At 40.7% G+C, this 13,175-nt stretch overlaps 1 protein-coding gene across 5 annotated transcripts in view; it reads left to right on the forward strand.

The window, feature by feature from the left end:
- Nucleotides 1–3,057: 3,057 nt before the first annotated feature.
- Nucleotides 3,058–13,175, forward strand: part of MYLK (myosin light chain kinase) — a 270,952-nt gene continuing 260,834 nt past the window's right edge. For 4 of the 5 annotated variants that reach the window (XM_011950783.1, XM_011950784.1, XM_011950785.1 and 1 more), the window contains exon 1: nucleotides 3,064–3,117. The gene's annotated coding sequence lies outside the window, so the exon portion shown is untranslated. Of the gene's footprint in view, nucleotides 3,118–13,175 lie in introns of all 5 variants that reach the window. The other variant, XM_011950787.1, reaches the window with a different exon arrangement.

The following is a 13,175-nucleotide window of genomic DNA, read 5'->3' on the forward strand; positions in this document are numbered from 1 at the left end:
GAGCGAGACTCCGTCTCAAAAAAAAAAAAAAAAAAAAAAAAAAAAAAAGAAAATGCAGAAATCACCGGTCTTCTGTGTCGCTCGCGCTGGGAGTTGGAGACTGGAGCTGTTCCTATTCGGCCATCTTGCTCTGCCCCCTGTACCTACTTTCTATCGAGGTCTGTAGAGGATTATAAAACAAAGGTAATGTGCCTGTGCTAAGAGACTCTGGGTGGGAAGCGAGAGAGCTAACACATATGAAGTAATTAGAAAACAGGGACAACAAGCAATTTCCAAGTTTCGTTAAGAGAATTAAAGGATGACAATAAATTCAGGGGCTAGAGTGATGAGGGAAGGCCTCAAAGATGGGGAGGAGGAAGGGAGGGTGAGCATTTGCCAGGAGAGAGGAAGGCAGGAACATTTGGCTCCAGTGTCTGAAGGCTGTCACCTCCTTCTTTGCTGGGCCCTGGCACAACACCTTTGACCCTGCGGTGCACTCCCAAACGTGCAGGTGTGCTTGTCCTGAGGTTCATTTTGGAAGTGGTTTTCATTCTGGCCTTGTTTTCCCTCTGCTGCCAAGAATATTTCTGAAACATCAGAAATTCTTTTATTTTATGCTAGATCAAAAATATTGAGAGGCAATTGGGTGGCCAAAGTGAAAGCTCAGGCCCATAGAAGACTTTTGGGTTTCTGAGGCTTTGTGTTCTCTTTTCATGCCTCATATATTGTAGCTCACTTCCTAGTTCTGGAATCACAGGGTATTAGGACTAAGGATCAAGTCCACCTGACCTTTGCATTGGACTGAAGAGGAAACTCTGGCCTAAGAAGCCAAGTGGTGGCTGGGTGTGGTGGCTCACGCCTGTAATCCCAACACTTTGGGAGGCTGAGGTGGGTGGATCACCTGAGGTCAGGAGTTCAGGAGCAGCCTGACCAACGTGGTGAAACCCCATCTCTACTAAAAATCCCAAAATTATCCGGGCATGATGGTAGGCACCTGTAATCCCAGCTACTCGGGAGGGTGGGGCAAGAGAATCAGCCAGAGTTCTCATCACTATCTATCCTGGTGGAGGATGGTGATAGCATGAGAAGGTGAATGGTCTGACTTAGGCAGGAAGAATGGATACACATTGGTTCCCTCATCTGCCCCACCTGCTTCTCTAGAGTCTTTGAAGGCTGTCCTCTTCAGTCTGAGGGTCCCATCGGGAGAGGAGTGAATGCCCTTCCTTTATCTGCCTGTGATCACTGCCATCTGTCTGCTTCAGGGCCCCTGGATACCGAGTGCTGTTCCCCTTTCCTGGGGTTAGACTATATGGAATGTCATCTGAGGCTGTGGGAAACACTGGGAAGACGCCCCGGGTTTGGGGTCTAGCTCCAGCACTGTCTCCTGCTATGTGATGTGATATCTCCAGATTGTGCACCTTTAAGTGGACAGAGAAGCCCCTCTCTACTCATCTGATGAGGCTGTAGGCAGATGAACATGTGCTCGGCAACCTGCGCTTGTGACGCGGTCATAAGGGTAGTGTCCTGCTAGGCAGTGTGCTCCTGGAGGTCACGGGCTGTGGTTCATCTGTATCCTTACTCATAGCCTGGTGCTTGACACACCACAGGTGCTCAGTACATGTGGGTAGAAGGACTGGCTAATGGGGTAAATGGAGGTGCTCAGAGAAGATTCTGAGGGATTTGCTGTCTGCCACTCCATGAGAAGGCACTTTCCACTCATTCACCTCACTTCAGTTATGTCTTCTGTAGGGCTAGGTATAACCTCATTCTAACTTTTCTCCTGAGCTTTATGCATCTTTCCAGCTAAGTACTGAGGCCATTCGTAGACGGTGACTCAAACAGATGTATTCCAAACCTTCTCCATTATCTGAGTTAAATTCCCATTTGGTATTTTCCTATTAGTGTCAACAGGGTGATCATTTTCGTAATCACTTGGTTGCTAATCTTGTAGAAATAAGTATGTTCACGAGGAAGCAGCAGGTGGTTTTAGAACATGCCTGGAGGAACACAGTACCTACCTTGCAACCTGCCTCTGATTACTACCAAAAGCTCCTGCCTTCCCAGTAGTCACTCATGGTATACATGATACAATTAACACAGTTGCTACTGATGTTACCCAATAGCATGTTTTAGGGAGTTCTCAGGCTTCTTGTTGCGATTGGGCAACCACCTTGGGGCTCAGCTCCTCCCCTGTGGGCCTGCTGATTATCCCAGGTAGAGAAACACTTCGTTTTACTTTGATATTACTACTTGTTCCTGACCAGATCGTACTAGCTCACACTTGGAGTATTAACTGTGGCTTCTCTGTAGCCCAAATACATCGTACACTTGATTGCTTTGTTGATCTAAAACATAGTCTGACTGCGTCACTACCTTCAGAAACCCCCGGTGGCTCCCTGTTTCACACAGAACAACCTTAAGCCATTCACAGGCCTCTATAATCTGACCTCCAAGCCCAGTCTTACAGCAGCCACCCCCACACTCCTTGATCCCACTACATCCAGACTTCTTGTCTCAGCCCAATTTTTACTTTCCTGTGTCTCTGACTGTGACTGTGAGTTCATCCTCACCTGGAATATTCTTCACTTGCCTCTTTGATTTACAGGTTCTTCTGTCCTTAAATATTTGCTCAGGGAATGAGTTAAGTTCCTAATGACTGTCAGATACTGCCCCCAGAGGCTGCCTCTGACCTTTTCAGCCTCAACTTCTCTAGAAATAAGTCCCTGTAAAATTCTTTTTACAGAGACAAGTCATAAATTATTATGGTATGTTTTTATTATTTGTTTAATTTTTTTCATGCTAAAATTTTATATCTGTAACTATACTGAAGAAACGTCAAGGGAAGAACATGTTAATGCCTCTGTTTCCTCATAGCAGTGGTTCCAGAACTGGCTGATAACAAAGTCTCTTTGGGAACCTTGTTTGAAAAATAACCTATGGCTCCGCAGTCCCGGCCCAGACTGCTTTGGTGAGGTCAGGGAATCTGGTTTAACAACACTTTCCAGGTGATTCTGATGTCAACCTGATTTGATTTTTCCCTGGGTAATTATTTCTGTTATTTCTTTGATTTGTGTATTAGGAAGGATTTTTCAAAATTAACAGAAACCAATTCAGGCCAGCTGAAGAGAAAATATAAAGGTAATAGCGTGAAAAAAGATGGATTCTCATATTTTCTTTATTCCAGATTATAGGCAGTAAGATTCATATCACTTTATAATTTCTCAGGAAAAAGCACTTCCTTTCATATAGACAATGTTAGAAAAGTTTCTAAATTACAATATACCTTTATTTTTGAAATTGCATACCAGTTTCTTCATCATTATAATCAAACTATGAAGATCCTCCTGAACTGTGATAATGTGATAACTGATATAATCTATCAGTGTTACATATGATTTCAAGGTGAAATGCTGTTTTCCATAATCTGTGCTCATGATTTTTGAATGTTGACGCATTCTTGCATTCCTGGAATAAACACTTAGTCATAATGTAGTTTTTTTTAATACCCTAGTGACTTTGATTTTCTAATATTTTGGTTTTTTTTACATCTGTAGTCCTAAGTGAGATTGAACTATTAATTGTCTTTGCTTCCCTTAGCCAGTTTTGTATGTGCCCACAATTTTGACATTTTTGGCATCTTTAGGATTGGCAGAATAAGTCTACCAGGGTTTTATCTATATTTTCTTTAGATTAAATTTTGAGTTCTGGCTTTTCTGTAAGTAATATTGCTAAAAGTTAGATATCTTTTTCTAAAAGTTAACTGGAAACTTTGAAAAAAATATTCAGTATCTACCTGATCATCTATTGCACATAAATCAGTCACACCAACTTTTCCTAGCTTCAGTGTATTCTGGTCTGGTAAATTTGGCAGTTTCTACTGCCTTTTGATTCCATTGTTTGACAAATGATTGGCATTTTCCCAGGTACACAATAACTTTTCTTTTGAATGCTGCATCATAATAGGATTTTTGAAGACTCTTTTTCTTTCTCATGTAAAAAAGTAGGTATAATTTATATACAGTAAAATTCACCCATTTTAATATACAATTCCGAGCAATTAGTACACAATTATGAGGAAGTTCAGTTCTGAATGTTGACAAATGTATATAGTCGTATAGGCACCATCACATTTGAGATACAGAACAGCTCCATTACCTCCCAGAATTGCCTTGTAAGCTTTGGTTGTCTGCTCTTCCACCACCTGCAGACCTTGGCAGTCACTGATCTGCTTTCTCTCCCTGTGTTCTTTCCTATTTCAGAATGTCGTATAAATGGAGTCATGGTTTGCAGGCTTTTTAGGGTGCCTGCTTTCACTTAGCATTAATGTGTTTGAGATTCATCCATGGTGGTGGGCATATCAATAGGTAATTCATTTTTGTTGCCGAGTATTATTTCATTGTAAAGACGTTATCACCGTGTGTTTACCTGTTCCCCGGTTGAAGGACGTCTGGGCTGTTTCCAGTTTCAGGTGATAACAAACAATTCACTATCAATATTTGTGAACAGATTTTTATATGAACATAGATTTCATTTCACTTGGGTAAATATCTAGGATTGGGGTTTCTGGAAGGTATGGTAAATATAATAGAATATCAAACTGTTTTCCAAAGTAGCTGTACCATTTTGCATTCCTGGTAGTAATGTCTGAGGGTTATACTTTCCACATCTTTCCACATCTTTCCACATCTTTGTCAGCACTTGGTATTGTCAGATTTTTAAAATTTTAGACATTCTAAAAGAATAGTTTTATCCTATTGTGTTTTTAATTTGAATTTCCTTAGTGACTACTAATGTCGAATATCTTTGTGCTTATTTGCCAAACATATATTGTCTTTGGTGAAGTATCTGTTTAAGTCTTTTGCCCAAGTTTTATTGGATTGTTTGTTTCCTTGTGATTTAGATTTGAGAGTTCTTTATACGTTCTGGTCATTAATCTTTCATCAGGTATAGGTTTGGCAAATATTTTCTTGCTGTCTGTAGCTTGTCTTCTCATTGTCTTTAACAATGCCTGTTATTGCATAACAGAAGTCTTTAATTGTGATGAAATTCAATTTATCAGTTTTTAAAAATGTGTTATGCTTTTGCTGTTATATCTAAGAAATACTGACCTAATGTGGAGTCATTAAGATGTTCTACAATGTTTTCTTCAAGACGTTTTACAGTTTTAGGTTGTATATTTAGTTCTGATCCATTTTAAGTTAATTTTTATATATGATGTAAGGTATTGATAGAGATTCTATTGTGCGTATGAATGTCCAATTGTGCTAGCACCACAGTGAAAAGATTATCCTCTTATTGAATTGTCTTTGTACCTTTGTTGAAAATCAGTTGAGGATGTATGTGTGGTCTATTATGAGTATTCTGTCCCATTGATTTATGCATTTATTCTTCCAACAATACCACACTGCATTGATTATTATAGCTTTATTGTAAGTTTTGAAGTAAGGAAATTTGAGCCCTTCGACTTAGTTCTTTCTTTTCAAAATAGTTTTGGCTGTTACAGATTTTTCAGCCTCACATAAATTTTAGAATCATCTTGTTAGCTTCTGCATAAATTCCTGATGGAAGTCTGTTGGTATTGCATTGACTCTATAAATCAGTTTGGAGAGAATTGACATCTTAACAATGTTGGGTTTTTGAGTACATAAATAGACTATATTTCTCCATTTAGGTCATCTTTGATTTCCTTATCAATATTTTATAGTTTTTAGCATATAAATATTGAACATATTTTGTCATGTTTATAGTTACCTATTTCATGTTTTGGTGTAATTTTTAATGGTACTTTTAGTAAAATTTTGTTTTCCAGTTGCTCATTGCTAGTATTTATAACTATAATTGATTTAGTATTTTAATGGATTTTTTAAAATTTTAAATCAAAATAAAGTACAGCAAAATATGTACTTGCAGAGTTTGAAAATATAATGTGATTAGTAGCTGGCTAAATCTAATGTGCAACTTAAACAATTTAGAAGGCTGGGATATAGAATCAATTTTCAGTCCTCATCTGCTCTTAACTATTTTCCTGAGCTTTTTAATTGTTTTTAAGCAATTGATTTTTGTTTGTTGACCTTGTATCTTTTGACTTTTCTAAACTGACTTATTAGTTCTAGTAGCTTTTTTTTCTAGATTCTTTGAGATTTTCATCAGAGATAATCATGTCATCTCTGAATAAAGACAGTTTTATTTATTCAATTCCAATTTCTTTGCCTTTATTTTTCTTGCTTTATTGTGCTTGTTAGGATTTCCAGTATAATGTTAAACAGGAGTGGTGAAAACAGACCTCATTGCCTTATTTCCAATCTTAGGAGGCAGGCGTTGACCCTCATATCATCTTGTATGACATTAGTCATAGTTTTTTTTGTAGATACTTTTGATCAGGTTGAGGAAGTTTCCTTCTAGCTTGCTTAGATTTTCTTTGTCTTTACCGTGAATGAATAATGATTTGTTCAAGTGCTTTTTATGGATCTGTTGAGATGATCATATTTTTTTCTTTTGTCCATGAGTTGGCAAACTCTTTCACAAAGGGCAGTGTGAGAAAAATAAGAAATATATATATTTGGTCTTTATTTTCAGTTTCTGGCGTAGAGCTTCTAAAACCCTGGGAATTTCCTGAGTGAGAGGGGTGAGAGGAATGTCTTCGGTTATTCATAATAAGTCCCTTTCAACCATACCTGAGTTTATGCTGGTGAGGTGACTGTATAGCTTGGTGAGCCCCTATATAGCTTCAGGATGGGGGCTGATTGTCAGAGGAACCAACCATGTAATTAGAAGGTTGGAATTTTCAGCACACCCTACCCCAACATCTAGGGAGGGAAGAAGGGCTGAACACTGAGTAAATCACTAAAGGCCAGTGATTTAATCAACTATGCCTATGTAACAGAGCCTCCGTAAAAACTCCTAATCGAAGGGGTTTGGAGAGCTTTGGAATTGCCTAAGCACACTGAGATGCTGGCAAGGTGCTGGCAATGCCTGGAGAGGGCATGGAAGTCCCCCACCCCTTTTCACATACCTTGTCCTATGTATCTCTTCCATTTGGCTGTTCCTAGGTTGTATCCTGTAAAATAAACTGGTAAATATAAGGAAAGAGAGCTCTCAAGTTCTGTCAACCATTCTAACAAATTATCAAACCCAAGAAGGGGGTCATGGGAGTCTCTGACTTATCGTCAGTTGGTCAGAAATATGAGGGGCCCAGGACTTGTGATCAGCATCTGAAATGAGGGCAGTCTTGGGGACTGAGCCCTTAAGCTGTAGGATCTAACACTAACTCAAGGTTGATAGTGTTAGCATTGAATTGGATTGTAAGACGCAGCTGGTGTCTGGAGGGAGACTTGGTTGGTATGAGGAAAAACACACCACATAGTTGGGTGTCAGAAGTGTTCTGGGAGTTAAAAACAGGTCATAGTGGCCAGATAACAAATATTTTAGGTCTTGTGGGCCTTAAGGTATTTTATTCAACTCTCTACTCAACTCTCATAAATCTCCTCTACTCAGTAATTCAGCTCTGCCATTGTAGCATGAAAGCAGCCATGGACAATAGATGGGTAAGTGAATGGATGTGGCTGTGTTCCAGGAACCTGTATTTATAAAAACAGGCTGCAGATTGGATTTGGCCTGCTGGTCATAGTTTTCCCAGTCATAGTTTGCTGATCTCTGCGGTAGTCTATTGATATGTGGAATTAAAGTAATTGATTTTCAAATGTTTAACCAGCCTTACATTCCCAGAATAAACTCCACTTATGGTATATTATTAATCTTTTTATATATTGCTGGATTTGGTTCACTCAATTTCATTGAGGTTTTTTGTGTCTATATTCATGAAGGATATTGATCCAATGTCTTTGTCTGGTTTTGGTGTCAGGGTATATTTGTAGCCTTATGAGTTGGGAAGTGTTCCTTCCTCTTCTGTTTTCTGGAAGAGTTTGCATAAAACTGTTGTTATTTGTTCCTGAAAGTTTTGGTAGAACTTGCCAGTGACACCTGAGCCTGAAGTTGTTTTGTGGCATGATTTTCAATAGCAAATTAAATTCTTTAATAAATATAGGACTGTCCAGGTTATTTGTTTCTCCTTGAGTGATTTTTAGTAGGTTGTATCTTTGGGGTGATTTGTCTATTTAATCTAAAAGACAGAATATTTATAAATGTTCATAACATTAACTTATTATCCTTTTTATTTGTTTAGGAATTGCAGTAATGTCTCGTTTTCTATTCCTGATATTTATAGTTTGTATCTTCTCTTTTGCTGTTGGTCAATCTGGGCAGTGGTTTGTGAATTTTGTTAGTTCTTTCAAAGAACCAGCTGTTTGTTGGTTTCTTTGAGTTTTCTCAATGTTTTTTGTTTCCAAATTCATTGGTTTATCTTTACTATATATTCTGCTTGTTTTGGGTTCAGTTGCTCTTCCTTTTCTAGTTTGCTAAAGTGGATGCTTAGATCATTGATTTGAGACCTTTCTTCTTTTCTGATAATTTCTAGGGTTCTCCTTTTCTGGGACATTTGGGTGGGGAAAGGGGACATGGAGGTGTAGAACCAGTTTTCCTACCTTTAAGCTTTTATTAGGAGAGCTTTAGTAAAAGGCTTACCAGCAGGGAGCCCTGAAGCTTGTGCTTGGGGGCGGGAACAATGGGAAGGAAGCAAAGGTTAACACCGTGGACTGTTTCTTTCATGGGAAGCAGCAGCTTGGTCTTCCCACCCTGACAGTCTAGGACCCTAATGCTCATCTGCCTCCCAACATGGTCTGTAGAAAAGAGAGGAAAGGGAGTTGGAGTTGCTGCAGTTTTGTTGGATGAAAGGTTCTCTCCTAATAGTTTAGACAGGGAGCTGGTGAACTTTTTCTGTAAAGAAGCAGATGCAGATAGTAAATATTTTCAACTTTGCAGGCTTATACTATCTCTGTCACAGGTATTCATCTTTGCCATTGGAGCCTGGAAGGGGCTGTAGATAACATGTAAATGAATGGGCATGGATGTGTTTCAGTAAACCTTGGTTTACAAAAATAGACAATAAGCTGGATTTGGCCCAGGGGCCATAGTTTGCCTACACCTGCTTTAGTCTGCTAATGTGGTGAATTACATTGATTGATTTTCAACTGTTCCAGACAAGTTGTATTCTTGAGATAAATTTCACTTGGTTTAGAGCATCTGGTCTGTGCTGGCCCTCTTTGTTTCCCAGCTTGTGTTGTCACTGAGCCATGAGCTTCTCAGGGGTAGGGCCACAATAGGGCCATCTCTGATCTTCTGTCAGGTATATAGTGGATGGCTAGTGAACCTTTGTGGCTGGGTGGAAACACCTGTACACTTCAGTGGTACTCTGCTGCAGCTTCCTTTTTGGGTCTCCTCTGGGAGCCTAGAAGAAACGGAGGTTGTGTGGAGGAGTTGGGCTCAAGCGCTGTCACTGCAGGCCCCAGGCTGATCTTTCATTTTGAGACTATTTTAGAAATGTGACTCATGTTTGGTCTGTGAGGCGTTGCTTTCTAATTACTCTCTGTCCTTTTTCTGGGAGATGTGGTTGGCACCATAGCTGGCAGGCTCAGGAACTCAGGCCTCCAGGTGCCAGCCCAGTGCTGATTGACCCCTTTCCAGGACCGTGGCTTTCTAGATCCTTTTATAGAGGAGTGTGGCTGTGTGTGGGAAGGGGCAGAGCAGGAGGGGTCAGGCCCTTCTGGTTCCTAAATGACCTTCATGCCTGTGGAGTGTGGACGAGATAGAGCCATGTGACAAGGCATGACAAATGGATTTTGCACAGGTAGACTTCATCGTTCATCTTAGCCACTTTTCCTAATTGATTGGGAGGGCTGGGTCGGCAGCTGATGGGAAGGGTCTGGAGCTAACAGACCTGGGTTTCAATCCCAGCTCAAGAACTTATTAGATGGGTGAATCTGGGCACATTATTTGACTACTCTGAACTTCAGTTCATTCCCTTATAAAATGGAGATGTAACCACCTCCCAGAATTGTTGCAAGGGGTATGTTAAGTCCCTCACCTTCTCTCCTGGGTGAGAAAGGTGAGCAGAGTGGTGGACAAGAGAAGTGCAAAATGACTTGAAAACATGATGGGGGAATCCATTTGCAGACTGGGATATGGAGAGGGTGTGCAGGTCCCTTTTTCTGCCTAGACTCTTTCTGAGCTGAAAGATGGGGAGGGATGATTCAAGGGCCAAGTCTCTGATTCTGCTCTGGAGAGAGACTGCCAGGTCTGGATGATGCCTTAGGTTGTCTGGACCTCTTGTCTTTCATTGTTCAGCCAGGTTCACTGGGATAGGATCCTGGAGCTGTGCCAGTCCTGGTTTAGTGGAATCAGTTGTGTAATTGCCTTGGATTTAATGGGAAAATTTAAGACCTCTTGGACCTGTTGATAATAATAACCCTCCTTATGACTACCCAGTGTGAGAGGAGTGAGAAGAGTCACCTCCAACTGCCTTCAGAACACTCCCACCTTTGCATGTGTTCTGAGGTTTCTGCTTTCCTCTTGACAAGGTTCAAGACCCTTCTGCACAGCTGTTAGGGGATGAGGACCCTGCTTTCCTGCAGAGTCTGTGAGTTAAGGGCACTACTACTCTTAGGCCGCCCTGCTTACCCCAGACTGAGGCCTCATTGCCTTCTGGAACAATCAGACCAAGGCTTTTATTGGAGAGCTCATGAAACTTGTTAAGGATCAAGAACTAGATAAAGTTCCAATTTTGTCACCCTGAGATGATCTTGTATTATTGTACCTAAAAACAGTATTGAAACACAGATCTCATTGTGACACCCCTGGTTAAAAACAATGTTAATCCCCTGCTACATAAAGGACAAAATTTCAACTATTCAACGTGGCGTGTAAAGTAGGCTGCAATGAGGGCTGCCACATAAAATATTCAGTTATTATTTTGCTGTAAATACTTCTCATTTGGATAATGTTTTACAGTTTACTTGTTTTCATACATTTTGCATTTAGTCTTTGTCAATCTTGCAATATTGTTATTGTTCCCACTTTGTAGTTGATGGCCCAAAGCTTAGGAAAGTTAAAAGGAACTTGTCCAAGATCAGATGGCCACAATAAAGTCAAACTAAGCACAGGGTATAAATTGTGCTCACTTGTCGCTTCCTCACTGTATGATTTTAAACAAGTTTATTTATCTACAAAGAATCAGGGATAATGCAACAAACTTGTAAAGTTTTTGTGAGGATTAGACGAGAGAATCCAAGCAAAGTGCTTGGGGGAATGCCTGGCACATAGTAAGTGCTCAGAACATGTTGGGTATTATTATGATACTTTATTTTAGTTGTTCTACAATTAATGTTTTCAGTTTTTAATTCCACTATTATGAGTAACTCTGTTATAATGACCTTTGTCCAAATAGTTTATTTTTTCTGTTGTATTATTTCCTTGTACTATGTTCCCAGGAAAGCATTACTAGGTCAAAAGATACCATCCTCTTTTTTAGCCTTTGTTCCATTTTGCCAACTAGCCCTTTAGAAGGATGGTTCCCATTTAAAAGGCTGCTACTAGATCCATGGGAATAAACTCTCTCCCATAGATGGTACTTCTGTGCAACCTCTCAGCCCATCAGAAGGCCTGTACCAGTCATTTATCAGTCATTGAGGGTTATAATTACCACCTTCCAAAAAGACCAACAGATCCTAGACTGGTTGGAGCCAAACTTTATAAACTAGGTTGTGCCTACAGCATGACATAGGACCCGGCTAATCAGCAAACTGTACTAAAAACTCTAGAAATGGCTGACCTCTGAACTCACTTTCTGTAGGGCTCCGTGGGAGTCTCTGCATGTGCACAGCAGGTAGATATGAAGGAGTGGTGTTGGGGGAGGCAGGAGCTGCTTATGAGCTGTGGACCTGGGGATTGTAGGGAGGAAGACTGTATGGGAACCATGCGTGGCTTCAGACTTTTTAGTGTAGAAGAGTGTATGCATTTGTTTGGGTTGCTGTAACAAAGTACCACATTATGCATTTGTTTGGGTTGCTGTAATAAAGTACCACAAGCCAGGTGACTCGAAACAATGGAAATTCATTTCCTCACAGCTCCAGAGGCTGGAAGTCTGAAATCAGGGGTTCAAACAGAGTCAAACTTTCCTCCGAAGGTTCTGGGAGGATCCTTTCTTGACTCTTCTGGCTTCTAGTGGCTGCCAGCAGTCCTTGGCATTCCTTGGTTGCATATGTATCACTCCAGTCTCTGTGTCCGTCTTCACATGGACTTCTCCCCTCTGTGTCAGTGTATGTTCACATGATGTCCTCCCCTCTGTGTGTCTGCATCCAATGCATCCAAATTTCCTCCTTTTTTTTTTTTTTTTGATACTAGTTATTGGATTAAATGCCACCCTAATTCAGTATGACTTCATCTTAACCTGATTATATCTGCAAAGACCCTATTTCCAAACCAGGTCACATTCACAGGTACCAGAGGTTAGGACTTCAATAGGATTTTTGGGGGAACACAATTTAACCCACGACAGATGGACTGGGAAGAGAAAATGGAACATGTCCATTTTTCATATCACAGACTACACTGTGGATGAGGCTATTGGTGGAGAAAATTATGGACAGTGGTAGTCTCACTGGTGGGAATGCTGGACAGTTGTCTGGGGCCAGTGCTGCTTCTGTTCTTGGCCTCCCCAGCCCCACTTACCCTAAGGATTTGTCACAAAACTAGTAACTGATAAGTATTAGGTGCTTCTAGCAGGGATGATGCAGCCGCAGAAGAAAGAGCTTAGCCACCGAGGGACAGGGATGTTCTAGGAGCCAGTGGGGAGTCATAGAAATAACACAGGATTGGGCAGACATGCAGATCTCAGGTTAAGTCTCAGGCTACCTGGAACGCCATGGCCTCAGTTTCCCCATTGGAGGGTGAGGAGGGAGGGACTGCATAGCTTCTGACATCCCTTTCTGTCTGGCATTATATAATTGTAACTGGAGAGGTAACATGTTAAAGGACCCAAGCTCCTTGACCCTAAGGGTTGTCCTGGGGTCTGTCTGGGTAACCAGGTGTGAGCAGCTGATACAGCTGGGTACTGGGGAGGGGACAATGTGGTATTTCCCATCCCAGGTCTTTCCAACAAGACTTTATTCAAGTCACCTCTCCATGAGGCCTTTCCTGGCCACCCTCTCTAAAATTTCAATCTTATCCTGGTAGTTCATCTCCCCTCTTTCAGTTTTATTTTTTCTCTTATATTTATCCCCTTTCCAACATAGTTTACATTTTAT

The sequence above is a fragment of the Colobus angolensis genome, unplaced genomic scaffold (assembly GCF_000951035.1).
Source record: "Colobus angolensis palliatus isolate OR3802 unplaced genomic scaffold, Cang.pa_1.0 Scaffold31, whole genome shotgun sequence".
In the NCBI taxonomy this organism is placed as follows: domain Eukaryota; kingdom Metazoa; phylum Chordata; class Mammalia; order Primates; family Cercopithecidae; genus Colobus; species Colobus angolensis.